The sequence below is a fragment of the Triturus cristatus genome, chromosome 3_2, assembly GCF_964204655.1.
Source record: "Triturus cristatus chromosome 3_2, aTriCri1.1, whole genome shotgun sequence".
In the NCBI taxonomy this organism is placed as follows: Eukaryota; Metazoa; Chordata; class Amphibia; order Caudata; family Salamandridae; genus Triturus; species Triturus cristatus.
The window spans coordinates 664,316,593-664,333,835 of record NC_140584.1 but is presented as its reverse complement, the minus strand read 5'-3'; the positions used below and the strand labels follow the sequence as shown (position 1 = coordinate 664,333,835).

Here is a 17,243-nt window from a genome sequence, read left to right as displayed (position 1 = left end):
TTATTGGGCCACGGTGATTCAATATATCCGGGTGTTATTGGGCGGAAAGGTCACTGACCATTGGAGGGATGACGCTTCCCCAGATGTATATGAATTACTCCTAGAAAGAGAAGCCCCTAACTGGCTTTTGAGGTTCAATATAGCCAGCTATTCCAAAAAAGTTCAATTCAAGACCCTTGGTGCAGCAGTAGCAGTCTGGACTGGCGTCAGGAAAAAGCTGGGGTTGGGAAGAATGAATTATTACACTACTCTATTCGGGAATCCGTCTCTACCCGAGATCTTTCATGATGGAATTATGCGGCGGTGGGATGCTTTAGGGGTGAAAACGATTGAAGACCTCTTTGACTCAAACGGTATAATCTCATTTGAGAAAACCCAAATCCTTTTTAACCTTGATCGCAGGGAGTTTTTTAAATTCCTCCAGATTCGGTCCGCTATCGTAAGGAAGAAGGGGAGAACGAGAGCTTTCGCTAGAAATTCAGTTATGGAAGGGGTCCAAAACCCTGACGGGTGTACTATCGCCCAGATTTATGGAGAGCTGAGTCAACTACAGTGTGATGATTTAGAAAAACACTCTGAGAAATGGCAGCGAAAGCTGAACATTGAAGGGGCATCGCGTAAGCTTGGCTACACCATTTTAAGAGTAGCGAGCCTCTAAGCACAACATTTTAAAACAGTTTTTTCGCTTTATTACACCCCAGCTAAAATAGCTCAATGGGGCGGGACTGAGGGTATTCTCTGTCCCCGTTGCCAAAGCGACGAGGCAGACATAGTCCATATGTTTGCCTCTTTCCCTGCCTTGGAACCTCTTAAGAGAGTTATAGAGGACTTTATGGGGCAAACTCTGAGGATCCAAATAAAATTATCTGCAGAGTTGATGGTTTTAGGTGTAGTTAGAAACGGAACATTGATAATCCATCGGAAATTTGTATTTCTTGCCATGGCTGTGGCTAGAATTTGAGTGTCATCTGCATGGGTGGACCCTAACCCCCCCACATTTCAACAATGGTTATCCCGACTCTTAGCTATGTGCAACTTGGAAAAGAGCCTATAGGAAAAGAAAGGGTGGAAGGCTAGGAAACTAGGGAAACTTATTTGGGCCCCTATAATAGATTGGAAAATTAGAATGGATAGACTCCAGGTATAAGCCAAGGATTTAAGTAAATCGGAGTATTGTTTATGTTTTGATTTTCCTTTTTTTTTTGGCAGCATTGATATACTTTGTAATTTAGATACAATGGTATTGTGTTGCGCATTTTCTGTTTGCCTTTAGGATTTGCTCTCTTAAATGCTTTATGTTAAGCCTCTTTCTTCCTTTTTCTTATCCAAGTATGTTTTATTAATTATGGATGCTTTTGTAATGATGTACCAAAACTGATGGTGGAAAAAAAAAGGAAATGCAGTGGTATTACCACCTGTGCTTGGCCTCTTGCTTGATTTCTTCCTTTAAAGACAGTTTTGGTGGTGCCACTTTCTATGCAGATGGATGATGGGAAATGCAGTAGTGTCACTTTCTATGCAGATGGATTATGGGTAATCATTATCTATTCACTCCAGCTCTAAATTAATACCTGCCACCTTCAACAAACCGCTTAAGTACTGAAGATATGGGGCAGAAACTTCCGATTTATTTCACATGTTCACCATATGCTAGTCGATACCTAATGTTTGGCATGCTATGCTATATTTACAAAATGTTTGTGTCAAGCTCGAATTTACTGATTAGGGTGTCACAATATTTTTGTGAATATATTGGTGGTAATTCGACTTTTGAGTTCAGCTGTATTCTCCTGAGTAGTTTACTGCTATTGAAAGAAAGCTTTTATTGGTTGCTCCCATATATGATCATTGGCTCCAGGATCTAGTGACCTGCTTTATTTCCTAGATTCTCAACCCCAAAAAGGGGAGAGATGGAATAGAAATGCATTTAATAAATGTTGTCCTTTAATCCATTTTCTAGAGGATGAAGTTTCCTATATTGAATAACTTTTACATATATTTAATCTCTGTAACGATGTATCAGAGTTTTTATACGTTAATTTGCTATAAGGTTAATGACTTATCTATATAGCTAATCTTTTACTTCTGTATTGGTAAGTGCCAGCAAAACATAAATGAAAAGAAAGAGAATAATTGTGTCCTACTCGATCTGACTCAACCTTCATACCACCTCCCATGTGGTAGGTCTTGACAGCTGCCTACAAGAGTCCAAGAGATTTTGGCAGCCCAGAAAAAAAAAATGCAGCACCTGGTTGGCAGGGAACACATGAAACCTACAATAGTCTCTGCAACTACTGTATCTGGGAAAGAGGGTCATGGGGCAGTAAGAGCTCAATTGTAATATGAATGCTTTCAAGATATGGGATAAGAATATGTAATTTGATTAACCGAGGTTGGCAAGACTAATAGCACTGCCTCGTGTGGATCATACAAATGAATTATAACCTCTAACTGTAATCTTCCCACCAGTATGTCTGTGTAGGAGGTTTGACATGTAAACCTTCTCAATCACTAATCATTGTGCAATATTCTCTTGTTTCCAGATTTTGCAAAGAATCTCGCATTCTCTAGGCATGTCTCCAAAACTAACTGACCGGTATGTAGCGGCTATGGTGCTCAGTGGGGCCGGTGATGCTCTCGGCTATAAGAATAGCAGTTGGGAGTTCTGCACAAGTGGCATGGAGATCCATACAGAACTGGCTAAGCTGGGCGGACTGGAGAGAATCGATGTAGAAGGATGGAAAGTCAGCGATGATACAGTCATGCACTTGGCGACTGCTGAGGCGCTGGCTAAAGCAGGGAAGGACTTGAACATGCTCAAGCTGTATTCCCTCATTGCAAAGAAGTACCAGGACTGTATGGAGGACATGGACGGCAGAGCTCCTGGTAATATAACTTTTTAAATCAGTTACTACTGTACTCTTCTCTGCTCCAGCTCCGAAGCCCAGTCATATGTGACAGATATATTCTGTACCCTGTATTTGCAGCTGCTGGAGACACTGCAGCTCCCCTTGTACTAGTGAGGAGTGTGGTTTGGAGGATGGGAACAGATAAATAAACGTACAGCAGTGACACAAAGCGGTGGGTCATTCTTTCGAATGAACTCAAGTGCTGTAAATCAGGTCTCAAGTTAGCCTCTCTACCACACAGTTCTTAATATGGTTTTCTATCCAGGGGTGGTCGGCATGACTCCCGGGTGGCGGGGCAGGGGTGGGCGTGGGGGCTACTGCGGGCGCGTGGCATCGTAATAACAAAAGCATTAAAAAAATTACAGACTTACCTTGCCGCCGGTTACCGCTGCCGCGTCTCTGCTCCTTGCTCGTGCTCTCTTCACGTGGCGTGGGACAGGAAGGCTAAGCCAGGAAGGCTCCCAGGCTATGCAGTGATGTGATTGGTTAGGAGCGTCCTGGTTGAACGCTCAACCAGGGAATGGGAGCCTGCGCTTGTTCTCCATGCAGGCTGTAATGCAGCCCGACAGGACCCTCCAAATAGTCATTGCACACTTAGATGTGGGCAAACCACTCCTGCCCCACTTCGTGAGCAGAGCAGCCACTCCCACCAGCCCGCCAGCAAAGGAAGGAAACATTAAATGAAAATAACTAAGAGTTATTACCCTTTAATATTTCTTTTCCTTTACACTGATCTAAGCAGTGGAGTGATGCTCCTCCGCTATAGCGGAGGAGCCGCCACTGTTTCTATCTCTGTTTCAGGGAACAGACACCTGTCCCACAGTGTCAGCTAGTGGCCATTAAGTTATTTCAATTTTGTGGAAACAAATTACCTCTGGTTTGCCTCTGATCTGACACCCAAGAGTAGAGAGTCACTGAGAACAAGATCTTGTCTAGAGGTTAAGTGATCAACTTTAGAGCCCTTTTGTTTTGCAAGACGATGGATTAATAAACACTTGGGCTTTCAACATTTACCATAACATAGGGAAATCTGTTTTGATGGGAAGGTAGCCATGTTAGTTGAACCCCCGGATAAGGGTGTTTTTAGGCTTGAGGGGCGGGTCAGGGTATTGGGTGGCCAGGGTGTTTTTATATTTTAGGTTGGGTAGGGTTTAGGGGTAGGTCAGGTTAAAGGGTTATAAGGGTGTCTTTAGGGTTTAGGGGTGGGTAGGGATATTGGGTGGTAAGAGTGTTTTGGGGGTTTAGGGGTGGGTTAGCGGTTTGGCTGATAAGGGTTTTTTTGGATTATGGGGTGGGTAAGGGTGTTTTTAGGGTTTAGGGGTGGATAGGGTTTAGGGGTGGGTAATTAGGTGATAAGGATGTTTTAGGGGTGGGTAACAGTATTGGGAGGTAAGGCTGTTTTTGCGGTTTAGGGGTGGCGAAAGGGTATTGGGTGGTAAGGGTGTTTTTCTAGAGTTTATGGATGGGTAATGGTAAAGGGTTGTAGGGATAATTTAAGGGTTTAGGAGCTGGTAAGGGTATAGGTTGGTAAGGGTATTTGTAGTGTTTAGGGGTTTGGATTTGATGAGGGAATATTGTGGTTGAAGAGTAAATCTGTGTGCCACTGACCATTGAAGCCTTGTGTCCAGTATGATCCACATAAGTATTTTGGTTCTGCAGAAAAAGTTAACAGGGCAAAGATTCGACATTGTACATACTAATGGCCTCATTTACAATAGAATGGCACAGCGTGGTGGCGCAAGCAATCATGCAGCGTCATTCTAGATGTGCAGGAATGCGCCGTATTAACAAGAATAAGGTGCATTTCTGGACTGACCCCTGCGCCGGCGCTAAAAAAGGCAGCCTGGCGCCAACTCAGGCACCCATGCGCCATGTTTCAAGGGTACCTATGTAGCAGGGATGATTGATTTTGTGCAGGATGGGGCACCTTTATGCACAAAATCAATCAATGGAGGCGATTTCCTCCTTCTATGTGTTCAGAAAGAGATGAGATAAACACGAGGAGAAAAAGGATATTTCTCTTTGTTGCGAATCCCTAATGCCACCCCTGGGGTGATGTTAGAATCTGACGCATTCCCGGGAACACCCACAGCAACACCCATGGAACTCCCCTTTGACGCAGTGTTCTGCACTAAAGGGGCCACGAAAAGCCTTGGAAAGTAGCTTTGCATGGCCTTGTAACTACGCTGCTGCGCGTTGCACCACCGGAGCTTCTAAAAAGTGACACTCTGGCAGCGCAAAAGTGCCCCTAGGACCTCGTGAAGGAGGCCCTATGTATTGTAAGCAGCCTTGAGTTATTAGAAAGAAGTCTCTCAGCATGACAATTTCTACATACCATTGAAGACTGTGTGCACCAGGTACTAGCCTATGTACATGTGCTTCTTTTCCTTCAGAGGATCTATAGGGTTTTGACTACAGCATGAAGGCTGCGGGTAGTATGATGAATAACACCTCCAGGCATTTATTATTTTAATAGAATAGTCTTGTTTTTTACAAGTGTTGCATAGAGTGTATTTTTTGTAGATACTTCTTAATACTCTGTGGTGTATTTCTCATGAGAGTTTCACTGTTTGCAAACAGTGTGTTACAAAGTAAACTCTCTCCATGGAGTAAACACTGTTTACAGTACCCACTTTTCTACTCGTATCAACTTAATTTCTCAATGTAGGTTCGGTGACTGTGAGGGGTTCGATACAGATAAATATGTCTGTGGGAGGGCATTCATTTTGAAACAGACATTGAGTATCAGAGGAACATGGCCCTCTCTGAACAGCTGTATACCTATAGAACAATAGTATGGTATAGGGTCAGTGTTGCAAGTAACACATGCTTGCTACACCTAAGGATGTTGTATTTGTGATGGCATTACAGATGCTTTATATTATTCTGTGCTATTGTATATTTACTTTCAAGGTTCTAATGGCATACTAGTTTATAGGGTAATGTGTATAAAAGAAGCCTGGATGATGTAATCAATGATGTAATTTGAGTTGTCATCAGTTATGCCATAAATGATGTCATAAAACATGTCATGATTGATGTAATATGTGCATGATGGTGGCGCAAATTATAGTTTGCTCTGCTAACTATAACAGGTACATTTCTTTGTTTTTTTGAGTTCGAAATGTTAATGTCGTCAGTAACATATTCACCTAACTATAATGTTACTTTCACCCTTGTTTTTTTCCGTGAATTTCTAGTTTTTTTTTTACGTGAAGTAGTATTTTATCACCACAGGTGAAGCCAACCCCCGCACAGCTTTCAGCTCTGCGCAGCGTTAGGTTGGTCACTGGGCCTGCCGCAATGCCTGCGCACGGCCAAAGGAGTTAGTAACAGGATAAGGACTATGGCCAGACCCTGTGACCAACCTTCGCCACAAGCAACCAACCTCACGCTGCAGAAAGCCTCTTGTGCCCCTATATCCTCCTTGTGCCCTCCATAGTCCATTTTGCTGCAGCTTCCTTATGCCCTTTATGCTCTGTTTGTTCCAACTTCTTCTTCTGTCCACCCTTGGTGGTCTGTTAAGAAGCCCTCCCCACTTCCCCTGCCCTCTGTTGTTTGTGTCCAGCCCCTAACTCTCCCTTCTGCCCTCCATGGTCCTTTGTAAATGCCCCTGCCCCCTCCCTCTTGCCCACCATAGCTGTTATGCTGCCACTAACCCTCCCGCTGCCTGCCATGCATGGTCTTTTATGCTGCCACTGCCTTGTGTGGTCAACTGGCTGCCCCTGACCCCTCCCACCTTCGCTCTGCTGTCCATATGTATGCCCTTATAGGCTCACTGTTGTCCTCCCTGGTGTGTTGTGCTTCCAGTGCCCATCCTGCTTGTCCTACATGGTCAACTTGCTGCTCCCGCCCTGACCTCTTGCCCCCTGCCCTCCATTGTCCATGTGCTGGCTCCTATCCCCTCCCTCCTGCCTTCTATGACTCTTGGTGTGCCCTGCCTCCTTCCTCCTGCCCTCCATGGTCTGTTGTGCTGCAACTGCCCCTCCTGCCTGCCCTGTATGGTCAGTTTGCTGCACTTGCCTCCTTCCCTGAAGCCCTCTGTTGACCGTGTACATGGCCTGTCCTCTCTCTAATACTTTCCATTGTCCATTGTACTGCACTGCTCTCCCACTTGCCTGTGTGGTGCCTTGTGCTGCCATAACTACAAGCACTTGCCCTTTAAGGTGAGTTTGGTGCCTCTGCCACCTCCATCTTTCCCTCTGTTGTCTGATACCATGTCCCTACCCCATTCATTCTGCCCTTCATGGTCCATTGCTCCATAAATGCCAACATTCCAAACTTGGAAAAGGGAGATTTGAAAAAAATCGGAGGAATTGATTTCCACAGTGACTTACATTGAAAAAGAGGAGATTTTAGGCATGAGACAGCTAAAATAAAGCACTTTTAGGCTTAAAATAATCATGAGTCTCCTACCTGAATCGGGTCTGTTGGCATGTATGGTTGTACTGCCACTGCCTCTCCTCTCTGCGCTCAATGGTGTGGTTTGATGTCCCTGCCCCCCTTTTCCCTACCCTCCATGGTTTGTTGTGCTGCCAGTGCCCTCCCGCCTGCCCAGCATTGTCAACTTGCTGCCTCTGCCCCCTCCTCCCTGTTTTCTGGCTTCCGAGCCTGTACCCCTAACCTCTGCCTCCCCTTAGTGTTCTAATGAACTACTAGATCACTAATATTCTGTATTCATTACAAAAGTGTTGTATACCTGAAATTACCTTGATGGAATCAAAACTGTAAAAACAAAAGCATTTCCTTTAGGATCTTTTCCCATATGGTGAGTGCTCTCAAAAGTTCAAATGAGGACACATTTTCTGAGTTCTGAAATAGTGACAAAGCACTTTTTAAATTATTTGCTATCTTTGTGATTTTCTCATCCAGTTGATCACTTCATTATTTGTTGCACTTAGGGGAGAGAATGTGGTGTTATGTCCAGAGCTGCTGATTTTCTAACTGGGAAACCAGGCTCGGATTTGGGCATCAAGCTTGAACGTTGAGTCAACATCCTGTGATTCTGAGCAAATCATTTAATCTCCCTGTGCCTAAAACCCAAATGAATGTGTTCTCATGTAAAGAACTCCAATAACTTTGGGCTATATAAAACTGCAAAGAATTTAAATTAAAAATTAATCGTTTTGCACACTTCAGTGATTGGGCTACGTTTGGTTGGCACTGGGCAACATTTGGGCTCTTTTTTTTCTCTGGTGACCATCTTGGGAGACATTTTTCTTATGAAGCTCCTTAATTTCTTCATTTACAACAGTATCTGTACTAGAAAATGGTTTCAGTTTTCTATCTGGATTCCATTAAGATGCCACACTTTTGTCATAAATTCAGAATGTTAGCACTCTAGTTGCTCATTAGAACACTGATGTAACTGTCAGTCTGTTGCTGGTGTTGAGCATGTTTCAGTCTACATGTCGGAGTGCTTTAATTAAATAGATGAGGAATATAATTGTGAACTCATTAAAAGTATTTCCTAGCTGTATTTTCTACAGCACTAACTATAATTTCCATGACAATGTGACCCCAACTGTATTCCTTTCTAAATGATTTTTTAAAAATGTTGCCAGTTTGCATCAAGCAAGATGGCTTCAGGACTGCCACACTTTTGTCAAAAGTAAGACTGTTAGCGCTCTAGTTGTTCTTTAGAACGCTCTGGGAGGCTGCAGTTGAACACAGGAGAATCAGCTGACAGGCAGCTGCTGCTGAAAGTACATGCTTTACTGAAAATGTCAGATTTTATTACAGGACCCGAGGGTCATATTATGCATTCTTTTCTTGCTTTAAAATTAACAGCAGCCAAGAAAAAAAAACGACAATACCCAGAAAATCCTGGGAAAAACCTCAATATTACATTACAGTGGAACCACCAATGGGATGTTGAGCACTGCCATAATTATCTTGAAGTTTATTAATATTCGCGCTACTTATACGCAGGTTTATTCCCCCGCTGGTGTGCACATGCTCACTTTCCTTTTGGCAGTTGGTCAGAGCGTCGTTCTGACATGCTCCATTACTGCCTCAAAATCCGTAGTGTGCACTGCCTCTTCGAACTCTGTTTCTTGTTTGGCTGTTAGGGCCCAGCGCTGCTCTTCAGGCGGCTTAAAACTATGTAGCAACCTCCACAACGGCAGGTTTTCTTCCGCTGTTGAGCGCTTTCAGGAACGATCGTTTGGGCTCTGCCTACTCCTTCCTGATATTAGTCCCGCCCTTCTATGCCCTCCTTCCAACTCAGCCCGGCCCCTTAAAGTCTCTCTCCCATTTTAGGTGCATTCCTTCATTAAGTTAACCCTTTTTTCACCATTTTTCTCTCTATCCATTTAATTGTATTAAACAGGCTATTGCTGGTGTTTTTTGGGCCTTGTTTGACATTTATAATGTCTGCGGCTGAGGAAGCCTAGATTATGAAGGGCAATTTAATGTCACTTATAAAGGATTCTATGCAGCAACCTGTTTCAGTTTTCTTGTGGATGTCTCCAAGAATTTGGGAGCTTCCATATCAGCTTCCCTCTATGAAGGGGAAGCATGTGCGGTACCTCAAAATGTGTTTCTTAAAGGCGTTTCTTTAAAAACAGGTCCTTCGACCCGAGAGGTGTCTTTTTCGGGGCTCCCTTTTTCTCCCCTTAATATTACCCAATTACAGGACACTGATGATGATGATAATGATGATGACGTACTGGGATATGCAAATTTATATAAGGATGCTGATCCGTTGGTTGATGGGCCTTCAGGGAAAAGGCGTAAAGTTTCTCCTCTTGGTTGTGATGTTTCTCACCCAGTGTATAAGGATATTGTGGATCATTTGGGGTAACCTATGTTCAACCCATCCCTAATTAACCATCCTAATTCTACAGAGTCGTTCCCTTCGGAACATGGTTCCAATTATACTTCCTTTTGTTTGAGACATGTCCTAGACAAACTCTCTTGTTATAAATTAAAATCTGCATGCTCCCGTCCTTCCCTTTCCAATAAGGTCACTGACACCCCGGTGATTGAACCCAACATGTTGTTATTTTTTATTAAGTTTGAAAAAGATCCAAAAAAAGGAGTAAACAGAGCCTTGTCCAATTATCAGGACAGGATTTTGGAACTGATGGGACCATTGGCCAAAATTCTGAATTTGGTAAAGGAGGCAAAGATGGAGGGTGCACAAGTTGACCCGAATACTCTATCCAGTTGGGCTCAGAGGGCCATATGTATCTGGGGTAATGCCAATGCACACATTTTACAGGAAAGATGCAGGAGTCTCTTAATGAAAATAAACCCCCAAGCTTAGTAGCCTTTCTATCAAAGAAGAGGATCAGCCAGTGAATGGTCTCTTGTTTGGGGACTCCTTTATTAGGGGGATGAGTAAATATATCTCCACTTTTACGACAATTGATAAAGCCCAGTTTTCTATGAAGAAGATTTTTTCTTTCCAGGTTTTTGGCAGGACCAGCAAAGGCAGGAGTTGCTTTACCGGCCGTTACTGCAAAGGGTCAGTCCTTCAACAGAGGCTCCTATAACCAAGGGTCCCAACAAGACTATTACCAGGCACTGCTATCCCAGACATTCACGTGGTTTTTCAATTAATTGCTCTCTTGAAACAACTGCAATCCTTCCCGGCTTTGTAAAATACATAGAAGCACCCCCCACCGTTTTTCAGGCGACCCTCTCAAAACAACGAAACAAGTTATATATTTTCCTCAAATCTGCCGGGATAGCTAGTATAAAAACGGGCTAATCCTTCCACCACCTGACACAGGGAATATGGATCACTATCCTTTCCCCACAGCCCACGGGCCATGAAACCTTGCTTTTTACACTTAACTACCCCAGTTGAATAGGAAAACGAGGACCCTATTGCGCAGTTTACCTCCCCTCCCTTCAATTCATATTGAACCAGAACTCTTCAGTCACTAACTATGCGCCTGCTAAACCCCCCCCCCTTAACTCGGCACTCATGCTTTACGGGCCCAACTCATGGTCCATAATCTACCCAGAAAATCTGTTCAGTAATGCTAAAAAGAACTTGAAACACAGGACCTTAAAACAGTACCCGGAAACACTCCTAGTTGACAACTAACACATTACGACTACCGGCAAGACGAAAACAGACTTCGTCTTTTACACCAACCATCCGACAATGTGGAAAAACTCCTTCCTTCTTCACTTTCTAGTCACCAAATCAGTTAATATTCCCTATGGTGAAAAAATCTCCACAACCATCTCCCCTACCTTTAAAGGGAAACTCACCATTTCCATCTTCAGAACAGGAAACATTCTCATACAGGCCACGGACCCACACCTCACCACTTTTGATCGCCACTTCCCGAAACTATTCTCCACATTAACTCAACAGAGCCATCAAACCCAACCTCCCCTATTCCCCCCCACCCTGACAAATGTTGCAGAACCGAGTCAATCGCCTTGTCCTGCCGATCCACTATACAACTGATGGACATCGGCCATCACCCATTACAACCTCACTACCCCCATTATCACACTCCGCTGACAAACACCCACTATCATGACATCCACTAATCCTACCAGATCCAGCAAATGCCCATCTAACAAACTCCACAAGGCTGATCTCGAGCCAGACAGATCGGATACAAACTGCAGTCTCTCCGCCACTGAACTCGCTATAACCACTCCCCTCCTGTCCTCAGTAGACCCGGCTCTACCCTCGCAAACTACCCCAAACTCCAACTCTGACCCTACTCCATTGCCCATACCACCCCCAGGCCCAACATCACTGACAATCCCTCGGACACTGACCTCCCTCATATCAATGCTCACTCTCCTTCCTCCGACCCAAGACCACATGCCTAAACCATCTCCTCCACCAATCTCACTGCCATTCCCTTGGACACGGAACTCCCTCATATCACAGCTCACTCGCCTTCCTCTGACCCAAGACCACATACCCAAACCATCTCCACCACCACTCTCACTGCCAATCCCCTGGACACGGACCCCTCCTTAACAATGCTCACTCTCCTCCCTTTGACCTAAGACCCACAACACCTCCTCCTTTCATCTAGACAGGAAACATCATTGACCCAACCCTTCATGTTCAATCTATCCCCACACCTAACCCCAATGATACCATTCAATCTCAGAACCCAGTACTCTCTCCTGCTACAGACCATTGTCATACACTGCTCCCTCCGAAGGCTAGAAACTATTTTGACTCACTTACCCAACAACTGACCAGAATGGAGCAGAAAATTGACGCCCTAGTTTCCGACATCCTACACCTGCAACTAGACCGTCCCAACCTGTTTAAGCCACCTTGCTCATACCCTCCGAGGAGTTACACTCCTTCTTCCTGCACAGCCTCTTCCATGGCCCCACCCGACCCCCCATGGCCCTCCTTTTCCTTTGGGGAGGCAGGCTCATCGACCTAACCAAGCTCTCTGCCCCATTTCAGTAATGTAAGCAGAGGAGATCAGCAACTCTCACCTCGCTACAAGCCAGAATACAGCTCTCATCGCAATCCCAGTCATAATTGGCATAAATAGAATCCCTAGAACAGTCCACTCACCCAGACCCCCAGTGCAATACACTTCTATCCATACAGTAAACCCCTACATTAACACTTCCTGCCCTCTATCATGCATGCTCCTCAATTGTAGATCAGCAGTACAACACGCCACAGACGTTATGAAGTTATACTTGAGGAAGAAATAGACATAGCATTCCTCACAGAATCCTGGCTAAACGACCACTCTACCCCCATTCTAGACCTTCTCGCCCTGCCAGGTTACAATATCATTAGATAGGACAGACCGCTCAAAACAGGGGGTGGGCTAGCGATCCACTACAAAGAAGGTATACAGATTACCACATTAAAATCTGGGGAATACCAGACTATGGAATACCTTGGTGTCGAACTTGCAGTCAAAGGCACCACGCACATCAAATTTCACACCATCTACCATCCCCCTGGGGAGCGTGCCCTCTTTGCCGAAGATTTAACCAACCTAATAACACGTTTCTCCTTAACAGACACGAAAGACGTGTTCCTGGGTGACTTCAATATCCACTGGAACAAAACAGAAGACCCCACTGCCTAGAACCTCTCCAACCTGCTTGAAATAACCAACCTCAAGCAACTCTGCAATGAACCAACACACATCAAAGGAGCAACTTTGGATGCGATAATCACTAAAAACAAACTTGTCTCTCTGAGATCAATCTCTCCCATTGACTGGTCTGACCACTATCTCATATTGTTTAATATCGACTCACCTATCAGATCTCAACCAATACGATTTGACAAACCCAAGCACTGGATCAGGAACATCAATGAAGTCCCTATCTCTGAACTTGAATCCAAGATTCATGCCCAGCTACAGCTCCAGCCCACCACTTTGTCGGCCGATGACCTCACAGCGCACTTTAAATCAACAATGACGGAGGAGTTAGACCAAGTAGCACCACTCAAACTCAAACAATTGAGATCCATTAAATCTAAATCATGGTTCAATGTGGATCTCAATACTGAAAGACGACAACTCAGACTTACGGAAAGGACTTGGAGACAAAGCCCATCGACCAGACACCTTGTGCTACTTAGGTCTTGATGGTCGAAATATAAAAAGCACATCTTTAGAGAAAAGGCCTCATTCTTCCGCAGCCAACTTGACCAGGCCAAGAATAGACCTAGAGAACTCTTCAACATTGTCAAAAGGCAAACGAACGGCGCATCCCTTCACGAAATAAAAGCGACCAAGGATCGATGCGAAGAAATTGCCAGCTTCTTCACAAAGTCACAAAAATTGAGCAATCCTTCATCCAAACCCCCAATACACCTCCAATCCTAACCTGCCCCCCTATACTCACCCTCGACCAAGCAGATCTTATTCATACCAAGGACAACCAGGTCCGCTGCCAACTGAAAAACGAGGCGAACTGGTCGGATTTCAAACTCGTGTCGGAAAATGAGGTCTTCAATATAATTGCAAGCTTAAAGCCTACCTCCCACACTATGAACCCTCTCCCAGCTACAATAGTACAAAAACTCAATCACATCATTACGCCTTTCTGGACTAAAATCATCAACTCCTCTCTCACATCAGAGTCCCTTCAATTGGGACAAATCACACCCATATTCAAAAAACCAGGTGCCGACCCTAACGATCTCAACAACCTCAGACCTATTTCTAACCTCCCATTCCTAGCCAAAACCTTGGAGAAGTGCGTTCTCCAACAACTTAACAAACATATTGATGATTTAAATCTCCTCAACACCTTCCAGTTGGGATTCAGGAAAGGGTGTAGCACCGAAACAGCCATGCTCAATATCTCAGATGATATCCACAGAACCTAGATGATGGGGAAGCCTGTCTTCTTTTCCTGATTGACCTACCTGCGGCTTTCGACACAATAAATCATCCAGCTTTACTTGAGACTTTGAAGGGCCATTCTGGCATAAATGGTATAGTACTAAAATGGTTTGCTTCCTACCTTCAGCACCGTTCGCAGCAAATTAAAATCAATTCCTGTCTCTAAGCCAACATGAGTCACACTAGGGGTCCCTCAAAGCTTGATCCTCTCCCCAGCCCTCTTCAATCCCTTCATGGAACCCCTTCCAATCATTCTGAAACAAGCAGGAGTTAAATATCACCTATATCCAGATGACACTTAACTCTACTATAAAATCAAATCTCCCAGTGACATCTGACACCTCAATGTCACACTAACCAAGATCCAATCCTGGTTTAATGTAAACCACTTAAAACTGAACCCGGACAAAACGGAACTAATACTGTTCGCTACTAAAAGTAACCACCTTCCTATCCAAGACTGGGTCAAGAACCTGGATATCCTAAACTGCTCTCTCACCCTATCTGACTCAGTTAAGTCACTAGGCATTACCCTGGACAATAACTTATCGATGAAGGACCACATCAGAAACTCCACAAAAAGTTTTCTTTACTCACTAAAACACATGAAGAAAATGAAACCTTTCATTCCCCAAGACGTTTTCAAGACTATTGTTCAATCCCTAGTCCTCTCCAAACTAGACTACGGGAACGCCATCCTAACAGGGATGCCAAAAGCTCACCTAGCCCCACTGAGGTCAGTCCTTAACATGGCAGCTTGTCTCATAACTGGGGTAAAAAAGTTTGAACACATCACCCCAACCCTCGACTCCCTCAACTAGCTGCCCATTGAAGGTAGATGTATCTACAAATTGGCCTGCATCACATACAAAACCCTTCACTCACATTCCCCCAACTACCTAAACAGCAAACTGGTTAAAGCTGGAAGATCCCGATCCCTGAGAAGCTCCAACTCCCTTCTTCTCATCCCTCCGAAATTGAAAAAGAAAACTACTCAGTCCCGATCCTTTTCTGGTAACGTACCCAGGATATGGAACTCACTCCCGATTGACCTCAGATGCAATCCCTCCTTCCCCTTTTCCAAAAGGGACCTGAAACTCCTTCTACTCAAGAAATACTTCACCAGCCAATGTCAACGAACCTAGACTTCAGTAACCTAGCTGACTCCCAGCTCACATGTCTATCAAGGATAGATGGTCACAGGACTGTTTTCAATCTCTTGAGCTTCCTCCCTACCATTCACTGTATGCCCAATCATAATGTGTTGCTCTATCTATCCTCTTGCACCCTTGTGTCCTGCTATGTAACGTATGCCTAATTATTATGTTTAGTTTATATCTTTATGCATCCCTATGTCCTGCAATGTAATGCAACTTGTGTTCCCCTGCGTATGTAAAGCGCTCTGATACCCCCGAGTCTAGCTGGCGCTATATAAAACTTATAAGTAAATAAATAAATAAATTCCAGAATAAGAGATACAGAAACAGGGGAGAGCAGTACTCGGGTAAGAATTTTCAATTCTGGCCTTCCTCCCACAGGCGGCAGGTTGGCTCTTTGTCTAAAGGCCTGGTTGCCTCTCATGTCAGATACCTGGGTGGTCCAAACAGTTCAAGGTTATTGTGTAGACCTTTATCAGGTTCAGTTTCAACGCCATTACCCATTCATCTTAATTTTTCACAGGAACAATCTTTTAAGGTCCAGGTGGCAGTCTAATCTTTTCTGGCAAAGCGGGCTATCGAAAGCACCTCATTCGATCCCACAGGTTTCATCAGTACTATTTCTTTGGTTCTAAAGAAAAACAAGACATTTCGTCCAGTTATCAATCTAAAATCTTTCAACAATTTTGTAGATTATCGTCATTTCAAAATGAGATGGAAACCATTCTCCATCTTAGAGACATTCTCCTACAGAATGATTGGTTGGTTTGTCTGGATCTCCAAGATGCTTATTTGAAGGTTCTAGTTCATCCATCTTACAGGAAGTATCTCCAGTTTCAATTGGGGCTGACCCTTTTTCCAATTCAAGACACTTCCTTTCAGTCTTTCATCAGCCTAGGCTAGATTTCATTAAAGACACCGAGACGGGAATTATCCCACCACCGTTTTATTAACCCTCCGTGATCCATTCCTGCGCAGTCCCCTCGTCTTCATACAGTTCTGCAACCTCATTCTAACTTTGTTGGAGACTATTTGCCTTTGGATTTTTCTTGGCATAATGCATTTTTCCAGTCCATCTTTTTGGATCCTTTGTTCCTCTGCTCCTGAGGAATTTTCTCAAGGACTTTGTGATAGTTCTGTTAACCCTTGATTCTGTTCTGTTGACCCCTAGGTGTCTATTAGGATGTCGTGCAGATCGCCACCGCCCGGCCGGGGGTGACGATCTGCACGCCATCACAACACAATTTACCCCCTGCCATATTACTATGGTGGGGGTACCGCGGCGGACAGAAAGTCCGTCTGCCGCTTTTCCGCCTTTCGGATTGCCAGCCGGGCGGAAAAGGCCCACAATATGGTGGCAGTGCCTTGCAGGCATCGCCATCTATATTAGTATGCCTGCGGTGGGTATGCTTTTCCATGGCGGAGACTCCGCCATGGAAAGGCATATGGTAAATGACTTTGGGGGCCCGTTGCGGGCCCCTGGGGGACCGCCACAATGTTGAAGATGAGGGATGCGACCGCCAGGGAGGCGTCGCATCCTAATTGGCCTAGCGGGACCGCTGCACATCTGCCGGCCGGTCCTATTTTCAAAGTCCGCCCGCCGTCGTAACGGGCCCTTAGTTCTGTTCTGTTGTTGCTCCCTGGAACTCATGTTGACTGACTCTTAGCAAGAAAAGAGGAGTTGCTGCTTTGAGTAATTCTGCTTGATGTCCTATTGGTGGTTCCATTGTGGTGTAATGTTGTGGTTCCTCGCAGGATTTTCTAGGTATTGTAGTTTTTTCTTCTGGGCTGCTGTTATTAAAGCAAGAAAAGAATGCATAATACTCGCCTCCGTGTCTTTACTAAAATCT

General features: G+C 44.5%; 1 pseudogene across 1 annotated transcript in view; it reads left to right on the top strand.

Annotated features, from left to right (window-relative positions):
* The window catches only part of LOC146857921 (ADP-ribosylhydrolase ARH1-like), a 131,808-nt pseudogene that overhangs the window by 48,124 nt on the left and 66,441 nt on the right, over nt 1–17,243 (top strand). The window contains exon 2 of the transcript XR_014979968.1: nt 2,544–2,886. The product of XR_014979968.1 is annotated as an ADP-ribosylhydrolase ARH1-like (transcript). The remainder of the gene's footprint in view (nt 1–2,543; nt 2,887–17,243) is intronic.